The 17,395-nt window shown below is 42.9% G+C and overlaps 1 protein-coding gene across 17 annotated transcripts in view; it reads left to right on the top strand.

The window, feature by feature from the left end:
• The window catches only part of brwd3 (bromodomain and WD repeat domain containing 3), a 302,860-nt gene that overhangs the window by 92,507 nt on the left and 192,958 nt on the right, over positions 1–17,395 (top strand). The window lies entirely within an intron of this gene.

Here is a 17,395-nt window from a genome sequence, read left to right as displayed (position 1 = left end):
GAATAATAGAGGAATGGCACATCATGTTGCAGTTATATAAAACATCAGATGTACCATACTTATATGATTGACTACAGTTCTGAACATCACACTATAGGAAGGTTGCAATTTAGAGAGTACACCAGGAATTCAGGATTTTGCTTATTGTAGAGTTGTAATGAGAGATTGAATGGGGGGCGGGGGGTTTCCTCACTGGAAAGTTGGAGGCCAAGGGGCAGGTTGTAGAGGTTTATTAAATTTTGAATGGAATGGGTAGATTCGATGGTCAGAATCTTTTTCCCTTGGCCAGGGAATTTATAACTCAGGGACACAGTTATAAGGTGAGAGGGCAGAAATTTAAAAAAGATCTGAAGGATAAGTTTTTAAGACACAGTAATGAATATCTGAAAAAATCTGTTAGAGGAGTTAGTGGTTTATACAATTATAGTGTTGAAATTGTATTTGGAGAGATGCTTTGAAAGGTAACATATCGAGCTTATAGGCCTGATGGAAAATGGTAGCATAGATAGGCATCATGATCAGTGTGGGCAAGGTTCAAAGTGAATTTATTATCAAAGTATATATTTGTCACCATATACAACCCCGAGATTAATTTTCTTGTGGTCATTCACAATGCATACAAAGACACATAATAGAATCAATAAAAGGGGTGCCACAGTCACATAAGCTGTAGTGTGACGCTATTACATCTCAGGGTGTCAGAGTTCAATTCCTGTGTCCTCTGTGAGAAACTTGGTATGCTCTTCCCTTGTGCGTGGGGGTTTCCTGTGGGTGTTCTGTTTCCTCCCATAGTTGTACTGCTGAGCTGGATAATTGGTCATTGTAAATTTTTCTGTGATTAAGCTAGTGTTAAATAGGTGGATTGCTTGGTGGTAGGGCGCAGTAGTCTGGACAGGCCTGTTCCAAGATGTATCTCTGAATAAAAGTTCAAAAAAAAGACTGCACCAAACAAGATGGACAAACATCCAATGTGCAAACACAAAAAAAAGTAAATAAGTGATAAAGAAAATATTGAGAACTTGAGGTAAAGTGTCCTTGAAAGTGAGTCTATAGGTTATGAAGACAGTTCAGTGGTGGGGGTAAGTGCAGTTATCCCCTCTAATTCAAGAGCTTGATGATTGAGGGGTAATAACTGTTCCTGAACCTGGTGTTGTGAGTCCTGAGATTCCTGTACCTCCTTCCTGATGGCAGCAGCGTGAAGAAAGCATGGCCCGGATGGTGCGGGTCACGGCACCTTTGGCCTATAACAAGGTGGGAGGCACAATAACATAGTGGTTAACACAATACTTTACAGTACCAGCGATACCAGTACAATTCCTGCTGCTACCTGTAAAAGGTTTGTACGTTCTCCTCCTGTCTGCCTTCCACTTCCACAGTCCAAAGAGGTACCGGTTGGAAGGCTAATTGGTCATTGTAAATTGTCCCATGATTAGGCTAGGATTAAATCAGGGGGTTGATGGGTGGCTGGAAGGGCCTATTCTGCACTGTATCCCAATAAATAAATAAATGGCCTATTTCTGTGCTGTACAGCTCTGATTCTGTGAAGGGAGAGCACGGGTATTATAAGGTAAGTGGAGACAAATTTAAAGGAGGTTTTTCCACAGAGAGAGTGGTGGTTATCTGGTATGATTTGTAAAAGGAGATAAAGGCAGATACAATTAGTGTTTAAAAAAAATATTTGGGCAGGTACCATGATAGCTATGAAGGAATATGGTAAATAGGTATCACAGTCAGCATGTTCAAGGTAGGCAGATAATTTTGTGATTCTGTAAATAGTTTATAGACCAAAATGTTGTTATATTTATCGTAAATGTAATTTCTATAATCTCTGGTATTGGAATAGGCAATTCTTTGGAAGAAATTTTAAATGAATCAGGGTTTGCTGTCAAAATTATACTGGGGCTAGACAAGAATTGGTGGATTTGTGGACAGTGTTGAGGGCTATTGATGCAGTAGGATGTAGATGGGCAGAGAATTGCCAGGTGTAACTTAATCAGAGAAAACGTGAGGTATTGCTCTTTAAGAGGTCAGATGCAAGAGGAGCATACATGGTAAATGGTAGAGCATTGAAGAATGCTGTCGAACAGAGGGATCTAGGAATAATGGTGCATAGTTCCCTGAAGGTGGAATCTCATGTGGATAGGGTGGTGAAGAAAGCTTTTAGTATGCTGGCCTTTATTAATCAGAGCATTGAGTATAGGAGTTAGGATGTAATGTTGATATTGTACAAGGCATTGGTAAGGCCAAATTTGGAGTATTGTGTACAGTTCTGGTCACCGAATTACAGGAAAGATGTCGACAAAATAGAGAGAGTACAGAGAAGATTTACTAGAATATTACCTGGATTTCAGCACCTAAGTTACAGAGAAAGGTTAAACAAGTTGGGTCTTTATTCTTTGGAGTGTAGAATGTTGAGGAGGGACTTGATAGAGGTATTTAAAATTATGAGGAAGATAGATAGAGTTGACATAAATAGGCTTTTTCCATTGAGAGTGGGGAAGATTCAAACAGGACATGAGTTGAGAGTTAAAGGACAAAAGTTTAGGGGTAACATGAGGGGGAACTTCTTTACTCAGAGAATGGTAGCTGTGTGGAATGAGCTTCCAGCAGAAGTGGTTGAGGCAGGTACGATGTTGTCGTTTAAAGTTAAATTGGATAGGTATATGGACAGGAAAGGAATGGAGGGTTATGGGCTGATCGCAGGTCGGTGGGACTAGGTGGGAGTAAGAGTTCGGCATGGACTAGAAGGGCCGAGATGGCCTGTTTTCGTGCTGTAATCGTTATATGGTTATATGTACAATTAATGACAAGATCCCTAACAGCATTGATGTGCAGAGAGATTATGGGGTTCAAGTCCATAGCTTCCTGAAAATGGTTTGAGTAGGAAAGAAGACATATATGGCATGCTTGTCTTCATTAGTTACAGAATTGAGTACAAAAGTAAAGAAATCATATTGCAACTATATTAAAATTTGGTTAGGCAGCACTGTATTGTATGAAGTTCTGGCTATATTATATGAAGGGTGTTGAGCAGAAATAGTGCAGAAAAGGTTTGCCGGGGTGCTGCTTGGTTTCCAAGGAATGAGTGAAAGGGAGAGGTTGGATAAACTTGTGTTGTTTTCTCTGGAGTGTTGCAGGCTGATAGTTGTTAAAATTATGGGAGGTATATGTGTATAGGGTAGATGATCAGAATCAGGTTTAACATCAAGAGCATATCTTGTGAATTTTTGTTAACTTAGCGGCAGCCGTGCAATGCATAATAAAGAGAAAACTGAATTACGGTAAGTACAGTGCCTATAAAAAGTATTCAGCCCCCCCCCCACCGGCCCCCGGAACTTTTCATGTTTTACTGCTTTACAACATTGACTCACAGTGGATTTAATTTGACTCTTTTGACACTGATCAACAAAAAAAACTCTTTCATGTCAAAGTGAAAGCGGATCTAAATTTATTACAATTATTAAATACAGAATAATTGAGATTCATCCCCTTCAAATCAGTACTTAGTAAATGCACGTTTGGCAGCAATTATAGCCTTGAGTCTGCGTGGATAGTTCTGTATCAGCCTTGCACATCTGGACACTGCAATTTTTCCCCATTCTTCTTTACAAAATAGCTCAAGCTCTGTCAGATTGCATGAGGATTTTGAGTGAACAGCCCCTTTTCAAGTCCAGCCACAAATTCTCAGTTGGATTGAGGTCTGGACTCTGACCTGGCCACTCCAGGACATTAACTTTGCTGTTTTTAGCCATTCCTGTGTAGCTTTGGCTTTATACTTGGGGTCATTGTCTTGCTGGAAAACAAATCTTCTCCGGAGTTGCATTCATTTTTCCCTCTACCCTCACAAGTCTCTCAGGGCCTGCTGCAGTGAAGCATCCACACAGCCTGATATAGCCACCACCAGCAGTAGGGATGGTGTGTTTTTGATGACGTGAGCTGTTTGGTTGCCAAAGAGTTCAGTTTTGGTTTCATCAGAACATAGAATCTTCCAGCTGACTTCAGGGTCTCCCAATACCTTCTGGCAAACTCTAGCTGAGATTCCATTTTTTTTTTCTCATAGTGGCTTTTTCTGAGGGAGAAGGAGAAGCAGAGAGTCTGTCATTGTGCTTGACGCCGGCCCCCTAGACCTGAGTCGACGTAGTAGTAGGCTTTTTCTTTGCCACTCTCCCATAAAGCTGCGACTGGTGAAGCACCCGGGCAACAGTTGTTGTATACGCAGTAATGATTTGATGTGGCATATTAAAGGGGGTGAATACTTACATAATCAATTACTTTGTAATATAAAATATACATGCTTGGAATGGTTGCCAGGGATAGTGGTGGAAGCAGATAGAATGGTGTTTAAGAAGATTCATAGTCATACTTTATTGATCCCGGGGGAAATTGGTTTTCATTACAGTTGCACCATAAGTAATAGTAATAGAACCATAAATAGTTAAATAGTAATATGTAAATTATGCCAGTGATTATGAAATAAATCCAGGACCAGCCTATTGGCTCAGGGTGTCTGACCTCCAAGGGAGAAGTTGTAAAGTTTGATTTTCTGCAGGCAGGAATGACTTCCTATGACGCTCTGTGCTGCATCTCGGTGGAATGAGTCTCTGGCTGAATGTACTCCTGTGCCCAGCCAGTACATTATGTAGTGGATGGGAAACATTGACCAAGATGGCATGCAACTTAGACAGCATCCTCTTTTCAGACACCACCGTGAGAGAGTCCAGTTCTATCCCCACAACATCACTGGCCTTACGGATGAGTTTGTTGATTCTGTTGGTGTCTGCTACCCTCAGCCTGCTGCCCCAGCACGCAACAGCAAACATGATAGCACTGGCCACCACAGAGTCGTAGAACATCCTCAGCATGGTCCGGCAGATGTTAAAGGACCTCAGTCTCCTCAGGAAATAGAGACGGCTCTGACCCTTCTTGTAGACAGCCTCAGTGTTCTTATTGTCAATTTGTATCCCCAGGTATTTGTAATCCTCCACCATGTCCACACTGACCCCCTGGATGGAAACAGGGGTCACCGGTACCTTAGCTCTCCACAGGTCTACCACTAGCTCCTTAGTCTTTTTCCCATTAAGCTGCAGATAATTCTGCTCACACCATGTGACAAAGTTTCCTACCGCAGCCCTGTACTCAGCCTCATCTCCCTTGCTGATGCATCCAACTATGACAGAGTCATCCGAAAACTTCTGAAGATGACAAGACTCTGTGCAGTAGTTGAAGTCCGAGGTGTAAATGGTAAAGAAAAAGGGAGCCAAGACAGTCCCCTGTGGAGCCCCAGTGCTGCTGATCACTCTGTCAGGCACACAGTGTTGCAAGCACACGTACTGTGGTCTGCCAGTCAGGTAATCAAGGATCCATGATACCAGGGAAGCATCTACCTGCATCACTGTCAGCTTCTCCCCCAGCAGAGCAGGGCGGATGGTGTTGAACACACTGGAGAAGTCAAAAAACATGACCCTCACAGTGCTTGCTGGCTTGTCCAGGTGGGCGTAGACACGGTTCAGCAGGTAGACAATGGCATCCTCAACTCCTAGTCGGGGCTGGTAGGCGAACTGGAGGGGTTCTAAGTGTGGCCTGACCATAGGCTGGAGCAGCTCCAGAACAAGTCTCTCCAGGGTCTTCATGATGTGGGAGGTCAATGCCACTGGTCTGTAGTCATTGAGGCCGCTGGGGCGCGGGGTCTTCGGCACAGGGACGAGGCAGGACATCTTCCACAGTACAGGAACCCTCCGGAGCCTCAGGCTCAGGTCGAAGACATGGCGAAGTACTCCACATAGCTGAGGGGCACAGGCTTTGAGCACCCTGGTACTGACACCATCCGGTCCTGCAGCCTTGCTTGGCTTGAGACGTTTCAGCTGTCTTCTCACCTGTTCAGCTGTGAAGCCTACCATGGTGGTTTCGTGTGGGGAAGGTGTATACTCATGAGAGCAGGGGTAGGAGGGTAGAGTGGAATATGTGTTGGTTGGGGGCTGACAACAGATGGCTCGTGTGGGATGGGCAGGGGCCACAATGTCAAATCTGTTAAGGAACAAGTTAAGTTCATTGGCCCTGTCCACATTGCCTTCTGCTCCTCTGTTGGTAGTTTGCAGGAACCCAGTGTTGGTCCTTATCCCCCTCCAGACCTCTCTCATGTTGTTCTGCTGGAGTTTCCACTCAAGCTTCCTCCTATACCTGTCTTTAGCCTCCCTGATCCTGGCTTTCATGTCCCTCTATATTGCCCTCGGCCCCTCCCTATTTCCATCTCTAAACGCCCTCTTTTTAGCGTTCAGGATGTCCTTAATGTCCTTTGTCACCCATGGCTTGTTATTTGAATCACAAAGGACAGTTCTTGTCTGAACATAGCAGTCCACACAGAAGTTGATGTAATCAGTGATGCACTCTGTGAGCCCATCAATATCCTCTCCATGTGGCTCACCGAGTGCCTGCCAGTCTCACCTCAAAACAACCCTGGAGTGCCTCATAAGCCTCCTCTGACCATTTTCTCACTGTCCTAGAGGTTGCAGGTTTAGAGGCACGTAGCAGGGTTTTAGATGCACCAGGTTGTGATCTGCCCTTGATCTGATTTTAGATAGATGCATGAATGTGCAGGGAATGGAGGGATATGGATCATATGCAAGCAGAAGAGATTTAGTTTAATTTTGCAAGGTGTTCAGTGCAGACATTGTTGGCTGAAGAACCTGTTTCTATGCTGTGTCATTCTACGTTATCATTATATTTATTCTCAAATTGTAGCACAACCTCTGAATCTACTCCAGCAGCTGGAAAATTTAGCCTAAAGTTCTATTAACTAGGCTTGGAATTTATACAAAAAAATTAATAAAGCTTACTGGACAACCGCACACATGTTGTAAAAGGAAAGTGTTTGATTCACTGATTATCTTCACAAGTGTTCTGGCTTCTACATGACCCCAAAAATTCTTAATTGTCTGAAATGGCCAAAGAATCCATTCACTTGTATTAAACTCGTACATCAGAAGACAATAAGAATAAAACCTTTGTTTCCCTGGCATTGACCTAGGTGCTAGATTGAAGAAAAAACAAAAGGCACATATAGTTCAGTTGACTCTGCAGGATCCTCCTTTGAAATACTTGGAGCTGTCCTATTAATCTGATGATCATGGAATCATGCTAAGCCAGTGTCTTTTTCTTCTCAGTGCTAAACTCTAGTTACGTCCTGGCCCATTAGTAGGTGGAGCGCCATAAAAAGGGAATATTTTAGGGAGTTGTTCTGTGCAAATTGCTCCTTCTGAAGTCTAAAGGCTTGAGATTACACATGGCCATGGATAACTGCGTCTTCATTTCCCTCTGGGTTACATAAATAGCTTCCCAATCCTCAGACTCATTCCAAACATGACTAGTCAGAGATTCTGTTTGAATTATTTCAAACTCTTTATCTGGAGTTACTTTGTCAGACCCAGTGTGCATTTACATCAATAGCTTTTAAACTTGTACACCCTGACTCCTGAAACCCACACATAATTTCTGCTAATATTTGGAAATACAGCTGTTACAAACTGAAGAAAATGGTAGTTTTTGCAAAAAAAAGTTTACTTCTATTGGGCTGTATGCTGATAATTTGTTGTTGCAACAGCCAGTGAGAATGATCCGGAATTCAGATCAGTTGGTAAGATACCTCGAGCATTTAACTGCCTCATCATTTTCACTGTCCACAAAAACACTCATCTCAAAACAATGTCTGGAGTCAATTCTCAAAACACCTAACTTTTTCATGTATCTACTAAAGTCAGTATATTCTATGAAGTTAAGTTACAAAAGACTGCAGACCTAGGGCGCAGGTGCAAATGACATTCAGATGCATCTCCACCAGCACCATTCCCCTGGAATTGCCAATTGCTTGCCGTTTTAATTCTCCTTCCCATTCCCACACTTCCACTGCTGGGTTTGAGGTTAAGTGCAAACTAGAGAGATATAGAGAGATATAGTCTGTAACCCCATGGCATGAACAGTGAATTTCTCCTGTTTCAGGTAAACGGCTCCCTCGGTTCCTTTTCTTCTTCCCCTGATATACTCAGTTCCTCCTGCACCCACATCAGACTCCCAAACCCTCAGCCCCATCACAATGTGTGTCTTTCCCCTCTGCTGCCCGTTCTATCTGCCCATCATCCACACACTCATTCCACAGGCTCCCCTCCCCCCCACCTCACTGTTCACATTTGCCCACCCAGCTTCCTTAATTGAATTCCATAAGACGATAAAATATAAGAGCAGAATTAGGCTATTTGACCTATCGAGTCTATGCCATTTCATCATGGCTGATCTATTTTTCCTCTCAGCCCCAATATCTTGCCTTCTCTCTGAATCCCTTGATGCACTGACCAATCAAGAATCTATCAACCTGCTTTAAATATAAATAAAGACTTGGCCTTCACAGCTATCTGTGGCAACGAATTCCACAGGTTCACTACTCTCTGGCTAAAGAAGTCCTTCAATTCCTCCTCATCTCCATTCTAAAAGGACACCCCGCTATTCTGAGGCTGTGTCCTCTGGTCTTAGACTCTCCCACTATAGGAAATGTCCTCTCCACATCCACTCCATCAAGGCCTTTCACCATGAAAGAGTTCAAAGAGGCCACCCCTCATTCTTCTGAATTCCAGTGAATACAGAGCCAGAGCATCAAGCACTCTTCATATGACAAGCCATTCAATCCTGGAATCATTTTCATGAACACTCTCCAGTTTCAACATATCCTTTGCGAGATTAGAGCCCTAAAACAGTTCATAGAGAGGCTTCACCAGTGCTTTACAAAGTTTCAACATTACATCCTTGTTTTTATATTCTAGTCCTCTTGAAATAAATGCTACAGTGCATTTGCCTTCCTCACCACAGACTCAACCTGCAAATTAACCTCTAGGGAATTCTATACAAGGACTCCCAAGTCCCTTTGTGCCTCGGTTTTTTGATTCCTTAATTTGATTCCATAAGACAATAAAATATAGCAGCAGAATTAGGCTATGCCATTTCATCATGGCTGATCTATTTTTCCTCTCAGCCCCAATCTTCTGCCTCTCTCCCCCCCCCCCCATATTCCTTCATGCCCTGACCAATCAAGAATCTTATCAACCTGCTCTAAATATATGTAAAGACAGCCTCCACAGCTGCCTGTGCAATGAATTCCACAGATTCACCACTCTGTGGCTAATGAAATCTTCCTCATCTTCGTTCTAAAAAAAATTGCCCATCTATTTCAAGGCTGTGTCCTTAGGTCTTAGACTCTCCCACCATAGGAAACATCCTCTCCACATCCACTTTCAACATTCGATAGGCTTCAATAATGTCACCCCTAATTCTTCTGAATTCCAGTGAATACAGGCCCAGAGCCATCAAACGCCCTTCACATGACAAGCCGTTCAATCCTGGAAGCATTTTCGTGATTCTTTTTTGAACCCTCTCCAGTTTCAGAATGTCCTTTCTGAGATGAGGGGCCCAAAACTGCTCATAATGCTTCAAGTGAAGCCTCACCAGTGCTTTATGAAGTCTCAACAGTACACCCTTGCTTTTATATTCTAGTCCTCTTGAAATGAATTCTAACATTGCATTTGCCTTCCTCACACAGACTCAACCAGCAAATTAGCCTTTAGGAAATCCTGCACAAGGACTGCATAGTCCCTTTGCGCCTCAGTTTTTAGTATTTTCTCTTCACTTAGAAAATAATCATTTATTCTACCAAAGTGCATGACCATATGCTTCCCAACACTGTATTCCTCTGCCACTTCTTTGCCAATGCTCCTAATTTGTGTTCCTTTAGCTTCTGTACTTCCTCAAAACACCAGCCTCTTCACCTATCTTTCTATCATCTGCAAACTTTGGAAAAAAATCAACAATTCCATTATCCAAATTATTGATGTATTACGTAAAAAAAAAATCGGTCCCAACACGGACATGGGTGGAACACCAATAGTCAATGGTCAACCTTTCCCTTTCCCTTCCCTACCAACATCTGTAGGCTTTTGTTCCCTCCACCTTTTTTTCACAGCTTTTGTCATTACTTCCAATCTTCCCTCATCACCCTCCTTACTTGGGTCCTCCTCATGCTTGCAGCTCTTGGTCCATACTTTCCCTTCACCTTTTTATATCTCAAACTGCAGGGTGAATTCCATCATATTGTGATTACTTCCTCCTTAAGCTCCCTAATAAAATCTGGTTCATTACACAACATCCAATCCAGAATTGCCTATTTTAGAGCAGCTGCTCTTAAAATAAAAGCCATCCAGTCAAGTTTAATTATCGTTCAAGCGATACATGTATACAGTCAAATGATTCAACATTCCTCTGGAGCATAATGTATATTAAAAATAACAACACACATCGTTGCGCAAGAAAACACATGTATAGTTCAAGGCCCTGAGCGACATGCAGATTGTTGGTACAACTCCTGGGAAACAGCCTGTCATCAACTGGTTGAACACTGGAGGGCAGCTCTGACAGGAGAGACCAGCTCCCAAATGAGCACAGACACCATGTTACACAGCCTTCACTGTCTTCTCTGACCCAAGCACCGGCTGCTCCTTTGATGCCCTTTGATTATCTGTTCCAAATAATGAACAGATTACTGAGGCAGTAGACCTGCTGTACCCAATGTTCTTATGTTCATTTAAAAAAAACACATTTTAAAAGGAAAAGTGTATCTCTAGTTGGCCCCGAGAGGCTGCTGTCATCTTACTGGAAGTACGCTTGACAGAAATCTCATTGTATTCTACAAATTACTTCTCTCACAAACCTGATTTTCCCAATCTTACTGCATATTTAAATGGTGCATGATTATCATAACTTTGCACTTTTTACATTCCTCTTCAGTCTCCCGTTGGAATTTTCATCCCACATCCTGGCTGTTGTTGTGTAACACCTCACACTCTCTCTGATTAAATCCACCTCACCACATTTGCCATGGTGTATGTTCTGCTGAATCCATAGGCAGTCTTTTTCACAATCCATAATTCTGCCCATTTTTGAGTCATCTGCAAACTTGTTAATCTGGCCACTTACACTTTTGTCCAAATAATTAGCAAACAACAGAGGTCCCACCACACATCCTTGTGGAATACTTCTGGTCACAGACCTGTCAAAGTAACACATTTCCACCACAAACCCTATTTTATATGGCCAGGCCAGTTTTGAGTTTGGTCAGTGCCATATTTAAGTTTGCTGATGACAGCAGTGTTGTTGGTCGAATCACAGGTGGTGATGAATCAGCACATATGTGAGAGAATGAAAAATCTAGTTGAATGGTGCCTCAACAGCACCCTCTTACTCAGCGTTAGCAAAACCAGAGGGCTGCTTATCAACTACAGGAGGAAGAAGCCAGAGGTCCATGAGTGAGTCCTCCTTAGGGGATCAGAGACGGGATGGTCAGTAATTTTAAGTTGCTTGGCATTATCATATAGGAGTATCTGTTTTGGGCCCAGGATGTAAGTGCCATCACAAAAAAATAGAGGATAACGCCTCTATTTGGTTAGAAGCTTATGGAGTTTTAGCATGTTACCAAAATCTTTGACAAACTTCTATAGATGCACAGTGAAAAGTATCCTGACAGCAGTACCCAGGAACAGAAAAGTCCATGGAGGGACTGGATACAGGCAAAGGCTTCATCACCTTTGAGCACGTTTACATGAATGCTGCCACAAGAAAGCAGCATCAATCATCAAGGACTCCCACCATCCAGACCATGCTCTCTCTTGCTACTACCATTAAGCAGAGGATACGGGAGCCTTCATTCCCACACCACCAGGTTCACAAATAGTTATGACCTTTAAAACATCAGGCTCCTGAACCAGAGTGGATAATTTCTCTCACCACAACTCTGAACTGATTCCATAACTTATAGATGCAATTTCTAGGATTCTACTACTCGTGTTCTCAGGATTCTTTATTTTTATTTACAGGATTTGTCCTCTTTTGCACATTGTTTTTTCAGAAATTGTTGTATTTATTTTCCTGTAAAAAGCCTGCAAGAAAATGAATATCAGGGTATCATATGGTGACATATATGTACCTTGATAATACCTTGGACTTTGGCCAAGTTACCATGAATTACATGTGCCTTAAACTTCTGGGTCGGCCTACCATGAATGATCTTGTTGATTGCTTTACTGTAGTCTATCTGCTGCTCCAACCTCATAAGTTATCTTCGTCACCTCCTCAGAAACTTATTCAAGTTCATAGGACATGAACTCGTCTCCCTAAAGTGTTGCTAACTATGCCTAATAATTCTGTACTTTTCCAGATGTTAGTAGTCCCTATCCTAAGAACCTTCTCCAATAAATTTAATTCAAGAAGCATCATGAACAAAGCGGATGAGCTTAGAGCGTGAATTAGTATTTGGAGCTACGGTGTTGTGGCCTTGGATGGCTCAAGGGCAGGAATGGTTACTTAGGGTGCCAGGCTTTAGATGTTTCAGAAAGGACAGGGAGGGAGGCAAAAGAGGTGGGGTGTGGCACTGTTGATCAGGGATTAGTGTCATGGCTGCAGAAAAAGATGGAGCGATTGTCTATTGAGCAGTCCCCAACCACCGGGCTGCGAGGAAATGATATGATTTGGTGATATGTCAGCTGCACCTTTCCTCATTCCCTGTCACGCCCACTGTTGAGCTTGGAACGCACGCGAGGTCATTACCCGCGCGTCATCCATGTCAGCGCGGGAAGGAGATCAACTCCTCGAACTTGTAAATGACGGCGGGCTGAAAGGTATGTTTGACATAACATCTCTGCCGGCATCCTGGATCAAAGTCAAGGCTAAATATCCTGAGATAGCCACAGAGCACTGAAAATGTTGCTTCCATTTCCAACATATCTCTGCAATGAATGTAATGAAAACTAAATTGCGGAATAGACTGGACATAAGGAACCCCCTTCAAGTATCGCTATCTCCCATCACCCTTCGATGGCACCGTCTTGTTGCAGGGAAACAAGCCCAGTGCTCCCACGGATTCAGCGATATTGGTGTTTTGCAATGATTTTATATGTTCATACAGGGAAAATATGTGCTGTGTGTTTAATATCCAAATGTTACTTAAAATGTTATGAAGCTATTGACTTGTATGGTTACACTTATAACAATTACAGCACGGTGTCACAAAAAACTGTGGGTCAATTGTTTAAGAAAAATAACTAGATGGCTTGAGTCACAAAAATAAATTGAGGTACTTTTATTTACCTCAAAACAAGACAAATACTGGGAAAAAAACTGTGGCCTTGGTAACCTGAGGCTTATAACTGCTAGGCCTCCCCTAGACCAACCAAAAGCTAATTAACTCAATTATCCAATTAAAGATGGTATCCTCCACCATCAGCACACCTGTGCAGGTTGCTGCTGCCTCTATATGAGACAGCTCCATGCAGCAGCTCTGTTTCAGACCCAGTCACTATTACTGCTGGGGATAAGTGTTTTACCGAGTGCACCATGTGCCGTCCGTAGTTAGTGACGGACCTTCGTCACACATGGAAACAGGCCATCTCTGCCTTTCTAGTCCGTGCCAAACGCTACTCTCACCTAGTCCCACCAACCTGCACTCAGCCCGTAACCCTCCATTCCTTTCCTGTCCATATACCTATCCAATTTTTCTCTAAATGATGATATCGAACCTGCCTCTACCACTTCTACTGGAAGTTCGTTCAACACTTACTTCAAGCTCCTCCCCTGATAATTGACTTATCACTATATTCATGCGAGGAAAATATGCGCTGTGTGTTTAATATTAAATTCGTTAGATAAATCCTTTTGGAAACGAAATTGAGTGTATTAGCCACTTATCACCTATATTCCGGTCGTGATTAACAACACCCCCCCCCCCGAACAGAATCGCCAAAAACGATTTGTAGAAAAAAATTGGCACGTACACGCATGTCACGCATGTGCACACAGGTGCCTGTGCAAGGCTTCATGGTCATGGTAGTCTTTCTCGGGGTAAACACAACGTATTTGACTGCTACTCTTGTTCGTTGGCAACCCTACCCGCCCCCCCCCCCCCCCCCCCCCCCCCCGGTCCGGCCAGTCCGCAAGAATATTGTCAATAATAAACCGGTCCGCGGTGCAAAAAAGGTTGGGGACCCCTGGTCTACTGAGTCTCTGTGAGTGGAAGTTAGGAACAGGAAGGGGTCAATAATTCTACTGGGTGTTTTTTATAGACCTCCCAATAGTCACAGGAACATCGAGGAGCAGATAAGGAGACAGATTCTGGAAAGGTGTAATAATAGGGTCGCTGTGGTAGGAGATACTAATTTCCCACATATTGATTGTCATCTCCCTAGAGTAAGGGGTTTAGATGGAGTGGAGTTTGCTAAGTGTGTTCAGGAAGGTTTCTTGACACAATATGTAGATAAGCCTACAAAAGGAGAGGCTGTACTTGATCTGGTATTGGAAAATGAACCTGGTCAGGTCTCTCAGTGAGAGAGCATCTTGGAGATAGTGATCATAATTCTATCTCCTTTACCATAGCATTGGAGAAGGATAGGAACAGACAAGTTAGGAAAGTGTTTAACTGGAGTAAGGAGAAATATGAGGCTACAGGCAGGAACTTGGAAGTATAAATTGGGAACAGATGTTCTCAGGGAAATGTACGGTAGAAATATGGCAAATGTTTAGGGGATATTTGCGTGACGTTCTGCACAGGTACAATCCAGTGAGACAAGGAAAGGATGGTAGGGTACAGGAACTGTGGTGTACAAAGGTTGTTGAAAATCCAGTCAAGAAGAAAAGAAAAGCTTATGAAAGGTTCAAAAAAAATTAAGTAATGTTAGAGATCTAGAAAATTAGAAGGCTAACAAGAAGGAGCTTAAGAATGAAATTAGGAGAGCCAGAAGGGGCCATGAGAAGGCCTTGGCGAGCAAGATTAAGGAAAATCCCAAGTCATTCTACAAGTATATGAGGAGCAAGAGGATAAGACGTGAGAGAATAGGACTAATCAAGTGTGACAGTGGAAAAGTGTGTATGGAACTGGAGGAGATAGCGGAGGTACTTAATGAATACTTCGCTTCAGTATTTAATGAATACTTCGCTTCAGTATTTACTATGGAAAAGGACCTTAGTGATTGTAGGGATGACTTATAGCGGACTGAAAAGTTTGAGCATATAGACATTAAGAAAGAGGATGTGCTAGAGCTTTTGGAAAGCATCAAGATGGATAAGTCACCAGGACTGGATGAAATATACCCCAGGTTACTGTGGGAAGCGCGGGAAAAGATTGCTAAGCCTCTGGCAATGATCTTTGCATCATCAATGAGGACGGGAGAGTTTCTGGAGGATTGGAGGGTTGCAGATGTTGTTCCCTTGTTCAAGAAACGGAGTAGGGATAGCCCAGGAAATTATAGGCCAGTGAGTCTTTCTTCAGTGGTTGGTAAATTGATGGAGAAGATCCTGAGAGGCAGGACTTATGAACATTTGGAGAGGCATGATATGGTTACGTGGAAACCATAGAAAGGGTTCTTGTCTCTCCTGTCATCATCCGTCGCTCGAAGGAGGAAAGGCCAAGTTCACTCAACCTATTCTCATAAGGCATGCTCCCCAATCCAGGCAACATCCTTGTCAATTTCCTCTGCACCCTTTCTATGGTTTCCACATCCTTCCTGTAGTGATGTGACCAGAACTGAGCACAGTATTCCAATTGGGGTCTGACCAGGGTCCTATAAAGTTGTAACATTACCTCTTGGCTCTTAAACTCAACCACACAGTTGATGAAGGCCAATGTACCGTATGCCTTCTTAACCACACAGTCAACCTGCGCAGCAGCTTTGAATACCTTATGGACTCGGACCCCAATATCCCTCTGATCCTCCACTCTGCCAAGAGTCTTACCATTAATACTATATTATCCCATCATATTTGACCTACCAAAATGAATCATCTCACACTTATCTGGGTTGAACACCACCTGCCACTTCTCAGCCCAGTTTTGTATCCTATTGATGTCCTGCTATAACCCCTGACAGCCCTCCACACTATCCACAACACCCCCAACCTTTGTGTCATCAGCAAGTTTACTAGCTTATCCCTCCCACTTCGTCATCCAGGTTATTTATAAAAATCACGAAGAGTAGGGGTCCCAGAACAGATTCTTGAGGCACACCACTGGTCACCAACCTCCATGCAGAAGATGACCCATCCACAACCACTCTTTGCCTTCTGTGGGCAAGCCGGTTCTGGATCCAGAAAGCAAGGTCCCCTTGGATCCTATGCCTCCTTACTTTCTCAAAAAGCCTTGCATGTGGTACCTTATAAATGCCTTGCTGAAATCCATATACACTACATATACTGCTCTACTTTCATCAGTGTGTTTAGTCACATCCTCAGAAAATTCAATCAGGCTCATAAGGTACGACCTACTTTTGACAAAGCCATGCTGACTATTCCTAATCATATTATGCCTCTCCAAATGTTCATAAATCCTGCCTCTCAGGATCTTCTCTATCAACTTCCCAACCACTAAAGTAAGACTCACTAACCTATAATTTCCTGGGCTATCTCTACTCCCTTTCTTGAATAAGGGAACAACATCTGCAAGCCTCCAATCCTACGGAACCTCTCCCATACTCATTGATGATACAAAGGTCATTGCCAGAGGCTCAGCAATCTCCTGCCTCACTTCTCACAGTAGCCTGGGATACATCCCATCCAGTCCCGGTGATCTATCCAGGATAGAACAGTACAGTATGGCAGTAAGTTCTTTTGTCCGCGATGTCTGTGCAAACATAATTGCAGATAAATGTAAATCCTTTCTGTCTGTACATCTTTTATATTCTTCCATTCCCTGCATATTTATGAGTCTATTGGCATGTCCTAGAGTATCAACAAACCCCTTCCTGGTCTCACTGTCCCCTACATCTTTCTCCTTGCTGAATACTAGTGTGATGTTCTTGTTTCGTACTTTACCCGCTTCTTTATGACTTTGGGCATAAATTCCCTCCATGTCCTTGAGTGGCTTTATCCTCTCCCTGATTACCCTCTTGCCTGATTTCAGCTTCCTTTTGCTTTTTAAATAAATTTGCAACTTCATTTATCATCTATGGATCTCAGATCTAGCTATCTTTGTCTTTCCCATAAAATGTGTTTGTCATGAATTCTGACCAGCTGTCCAGTACCCTTTTGTCAGATATGAACTTGCCTAATAACAGGTGCTAACAATGTACTGTCCCCTACTAAATGCTGTGCTATAATTAGCCCAGTTTTGCTTCAGGTCAGAATCGAACCAGAATCTTTGGAATTGAGACAGCAGCACCAACTGCTGTACTAATCTGTTATACACACAAAATCAGTTGTGCAGATGCTGCCACATGATACATTGAGAAGTACAAATGTGGTCTACAATGTTAAACCAGAGGCTGGTGAATGTATAAATGGAATGCCAAAAGTAAAACGCTACTCACTCAGTACCACTTTT

The sequence above is a fragment of the Mobula birostris genome, chromosome 10 (assembly GCF_030028105.1).
Source record: "Mobula birostris isolate sMobBir1 chromosome 10, sMobBir1.hap1, whole genome shotgun sequence".
NCBI lineage: Eukaryota > Metazoa > Chordata > Chondrichthyes > Myliobatiformes > Myliobatidae > Mobula > Mobula birostris.
The sequence above is the reverse complement of the archived record's forward strand: the minus strand, read 5'-3'. Positions and strand labels throughout refer to the sequence as shown.